This window comes from Podarcis pityusensis (assembly GCF_964106645.2).
Source record: "Podarcis pityusensis genome assembly, chromosome: 5".
Lineage (NCBI taxonomy): Eukaryota > Metazoa > Chordata > Lepidosauria > Squamata > Lacertidae > Podarcis > Podarcis pityusensis.
The window spans coordinates 59,485,352-59,490,875 of NC_138032.1; positions in this window are offsets into that span (position 1 = coordinate 59,485,352).

The window sequence follows — 5,524 nt, forward strand, 5'->3', positions numbered from 1 at the left end:
GTCAGGATATAGTCTGGTTTCACCCAATGCCTAAGCCAAACCGCTCACATCTGTAACCAATAAAGTTGTGGCCTTATTTATCCCATTAACTCAAAATATTTGCATCTGTGTGTTTATTATCTAATGGGAACTTCGGGCCCTGGGGCCTCGCTACACAAAAAAGTTTTAGTCCCCTTATCTTACTTAGAGGTTTAATTTATTCAGGTGACCATGTTCTTTTCTGTAAGCAATCTTTACTTGCTTGTGTCTTTATCCCCCCCAGTTGAGGACAAAGGAAAAATTACAAGGGTATCTTCACTTTCTGGTGAGCCTTGTTTGAGCTCAGGCAAAGAGATCACTAAACTTCTCACTGTGCATTCTGCCTTGGTCAAAAAATGGATCTCACATAAGTAAAGGGAAGCTCATTAACATTCATAAATTTTAGACATTTTGGTACCTGAGGTCTCCTCCCCGGTAGGGAAGAATGGATGAGGGAAAATCCTCATCAGGATCAAGGGGGAAAAGATTGATATTGGAATCTGCTGCCCTGGAGGATCTTACTGCTTGAGGCAGTTTCCTCACCTTGCCTCATGGGTGAACTGGCCCTGATAGATTTTATATCCTCTTCTTGTAAGTTTGTGGCTGGTTTAATTAGAATAGCTTTCCCTTCTTTTACTGCAGTGTTTCCCAAGCTTGGGCCTCCAGATGTTTTTAGACTGCAACCCTTATCATCCCTGACCACTGCTCCTGCTAGCTTGGGATGATGGGAGTTGTAGTCCAAAAACAGCTGGAGACCCAAGTTTGAGAAACACTGCTTTACTGGCTTTGTAGAGTTATCTTGTGTGTATGTAAATATAAAGTAAAAAAGGGGAGAGTGACATTCCAATTGTAAACACATATGTGATAACTTACTTCATTTGAATTTAGTTCCAAGTAGGTGTATGAGGGGGATTGTAACCTGGTTATGGATTTACTGAATGTGGGATGTGGCTCACAGTCAAGATAAACACTTGCAGCATGCTTCAGTTATAAAAAGCTATACATGCTTATAAACACTAGATATTGGATAAGTAGGTTAAATACAAAAGTAATCTTCGACAAATAAAACATGGCATTTTGAATACATTAATTAAATTCCATCATTTGCTGCCTTCAAACGCATATACTCAAACAGTAAGTTATTTTCGAAGTGGTTTGTATACTAGCATATTATCAGCAACTGGAAAATGCACAATATGTTCCTGGCAAAATATTATGAAAATACTTTGTTCATAAAAGAACTCCCCAACCCAATTAATATATGAGCTCCCAAACCCAATTAATACATAATAAGCAGTGCTGAGGCTCCCCACAGTACTATAATTTCCCAGAACTGGAAGAGGGTGGGTTACCAGAAAATTGGTGGTGGTGATGGAGAGGTTTTAAGGTATTCCTTTAAGACATTTGGCTACATTTTTATGTATTTTATTATAGAGCAATGGAGAAATAAAATTTATGTATGAAATTTAACCTTGTGTTTGCCTTGAATTCATTTTAATGTGTTTTCCCTTGACTTCAGTCTTTCCTTCCCCTTGTGACCTGGAAAGATGTGTCCCTCGTCCACTGCGATGACTTTGACTGGCTCTGTGTGTGAGGCAGGCACTTTTAAGGCCAAAGAGCTTAAAGAAGTAAATCCTATTTTCCTCCAGATAAAAATAGTGGTTCCAATGGGAGTACAGAATTCTGTTTAACGGTGCTAATTTTTAATGGGGGAATTTCTCCTGTAAATACAATGAAATAAAAACTGAAATGGTCAGGAATGTGTTTTTTGACAGGTTCAGTAATTCTCCCTCCCTAATATGATATGTATAATATGAGGTCTCCATAAATAATTTGTGAGGCTTTTTGAGCTATTGCTGATGAGATACATTCTGATGATAAGGACCGTAAGCCTAAAAACCAGTTACAAGTGACCAATCCCTAGGAACTCCAATTGGAATACTCATGAGCAAGTCAGTACAGAATAAGAGATGGGCCATGTGGTCCTCAGTATCTTTTTTACCTCTTAACAACTGAACAACAACAACAACAATGTTTTGCCCTAGAGTTAGATATGGATTTTGCAATCGGCTTCCTTTTGACTTAAGGTGAGTACCTGCACATCTGGAAACTTTGGTTTCCGTACTCAAAAAGCTGTGCTCGCTGCTGCCCTGTTCACTTCAGTGGGGCTCGTACTGGCTGAGCGGTTGGAGGATTATACTTGTCTGGGAGGTTTGCCAGATTAATTTGGCCCGCTGCCTGTTGTTCAATCTGGAGCTACTGAAGCCCTCGGTTTCTCTGGGACCCTGCTGCCAGATATTCCATATGGGATGCCCAGAAATATAGCCTAACATTAGGGAGATTTAGTTCTCCCATGTCTCGATGGGCCTATACATTTTTAATGACAATTCTTGTTTTTTGCCTACCAAATGAACCTTGAAAAGGTCTTGTGGAGCTTATTAAAGTGTGAGGTTTTAAATTCTCTGAAACAGTTGTAGTTGATATAAGAGACTAGGGAGGGTATTTATTTTAGGAAGCGGTATTCTTTCCATAATTGGTGCAGGGAGATTCATCCACCTATGCAGATGATCCTTAACATTCAGTGGCATCAGGTTTGTACTTGGTTGTTGAATGGCTTCATTAGCATCTTAAAACTAGAATAAGGACATGTAGTGCTAAGGGCTTAAGCAGGTTTCTTAGTCATTGATGTGGTGTGCTAAAAGAAACTGCAGGAGCAGAGCAAAACAGAGGGTGTTTGTTTTTTGCTATTTGCTAGACCCTGCAGTCTGATGCACACAGTGCTGATGTTGGTGCAAGTTATTTGCATGTAATGGCACAACCCAGCAAAAGGAACTACCCATGTAACTGGGGCTTCCCTCTGATTGATTATGCAAAGCAAAAGTTTCCCTATGGCCGCAGAGCTTTCCAAGTCCATAGCCAGCAAAATATGCAAACTCCATATATTTTGCAGCTGCTTCCCTTTTCTTCTGCTGCCTCCCAGTCTCGTACCCCTGCTCTATTCCTCTATTCTCAGTTGACATCCTCAGAGATTGCTTTGCATGCACAAGGAAACAGACAAGAAGAATAGGTGTGGCCTTCTTCTAAAATTTAGGCCTGTAATAAACGACAATGGTTTCTAGACAAGCAAGTTCAGGACGTATTTTGGACGGAAAGGTCATAGCTCCGTGGTAGAGCATTGCTTGCTTGCATGGTTCAGTCCTTGGCACCTCCAGCTAGGGATCGGGATGTCTCCTGTCTGAAACACTGGAAAGCCACTGCTTGAAAGGTAGACAGGACAGAGCTACATGGATCAATGGTCTGATTCATGGCTTGTCCACACTTCTGTCTGTCCTGCCCCTTCTCCCCAGGAAAATCTGCTCTTTACTGTGAATTGGAACAAACGCCAATCTGGTTTTCTACATCAATCAGTTTGAGGAAAGAATGTGCTTTAAATCTATAGTTTGTACACAGCCTGGGACTTGCACAGCAACAAAGCTCCTTGGATGACCTTTTGATACAGTATAATGCAGCTTCCTCTGTTCCTAATTTAATGAATTATGGTGGGAGCAGTTTAAAGAGAAACTGGTACATGTGCTGGCTTTTCTTTGGAATCCTTGGATTTAACTTAAATTTATTGCTACAAATTGCTTTCAGCCACTAAAACAGGATTGCTTACACTTGAGTAGATTTAAGCTTATTTCAATCAAATGGGAGTGGTTGTGCTTCTGAGTGATGAGTTTAGGTGAGCTGTATTTCTAAACATTAACCCCCCCCTTTCCCTCAAGGCTCTTATAATTTTAACAGATGCATGCTAAGCAAATTCAACAAGTGAAACTTATCTCAAAACTGCACTTCCATTTTGGGAAAGCTTCTCTGTTGCCTTTTTTATGTTCAAGACAATCAACTTGCCTGTGTTTGAGCAGGAGCTAATATTAAGTCTCTGCTCTTGTTTTACAAAGCGTTGAACCCTGTACTCATCACAAATGGTAGGAAGAACAGGATTGTATCTTTATTCCCTAAACAATGCAGCCATGTTATGCTGAACATAGGATCAAACTACACAGCTGTATTCTTTCAGCACAACCCTATGGAGGTTTTCTTGAAAGGAAGGAAGTTCCACTTTCATGTAAATGTGTATGGGACGGCAGACTTGTACATGGTTACCTTGGAAGTGACTGAAATCAGTGTCACATATTTCTGTGTTGATATGCATAGTATTGAGGTGCATTTTATACTGGATATAGCAGGCATACTTATGAGTAAGCTTGAAAAGAAGATATGACTCTATGCATTTTTGTTTGTAATATCTACAACAGCTTAAAGCCTCACTGAAAGGAGTACAGTCGTACCTCAGGTTAAGTACTTAATTCGTTCCGGAGGTCTGTTCTTAACCTGAAACTGTTCTTAACCTGAAGCACCTCTTTAGCTAATGGGGCCTCCTGCTGCCGCCGCAACGCCAGAGCACGATTTCTGTTCTCATCCTGAAGCAAAGTTCTTAACCTGAAGCAGTATTTCTGGGTTAGCGGAGTCTGTAACCTGAAGCGTATGTAACCTGAGGTACCACTGTATCAAATTGTGAAGTATGTCCCAATGAGCTGGGGTGCTGAAATTTGGGGTACATGTTATGAAGGTGTCCAAATAATAATAATAATAATAATAATTAATGGACTCTTGCACAACAATCCTTTCAAAATGGGGGGTGAGGAGCTATTGGTGCATCCCAAATACTGTAGTCAAGCTACTTCTAGAAAAATGAAATTTGGTACAGTACTGTATTGCAAACAGGACTAGATATCGGAATGACCAGAAAATGCTAAAAAGAAGGCAATTGTATGTCTCTGTGAATTGAGGCCAGGAGATGCCTCGTCTCTCATTTTCTAATTTAACCTTAAAGTTTCTTACCTGCCCCACACCTTCATAGGAAGTAGTGGACCCATTAGTTTGTAGGAGGGCAGGGTGGTGTGGTGGGGGCGGGAATAGGCTTCGGGGAGTGAAATTATGGTCAAGGTACTTCCATGACACAGAAAGTGGAAACATCATTCACTCTCTGTCACAAGTAAAGTTATTATAAAATCCTGAACAGTGGGATGGAATGTACCCATCAATTCATATAGGAGCTGCCTGCTCAGCGTGATCTCCATTGCATCTGATCTAGGTGGACCAAGATCTGAGTCGGTGTTGGGCAGTTTCCTACGTTCTTCAGACTGGCTGGGTGTGGGTGTGTGCACACAACTGAAAACATGGATAGATCCCGTGCACCAACATGAAAGTCCCAGTCAAGTTTTAGTGGCATTTGCCTCTAAGCTATGCACTGCCTTAATAACCAGACGCGTTGCCTACACCTGCGTAGGAGTTGTGGGCAGGCCGCTTTGGAACCGCAGGGCTTCATTTCTCGTTAAGTCGCATGCGCGAGATTTCAGCAAGCGTTCCCGAGGATGAATCGGCCGGTGAGGGGGAAAAAACAAAACAACAACTCTAGAGCATGCGCAGTGAGGCCGCCTTAGCGGAGGCGATAGGCCAGTAGGTG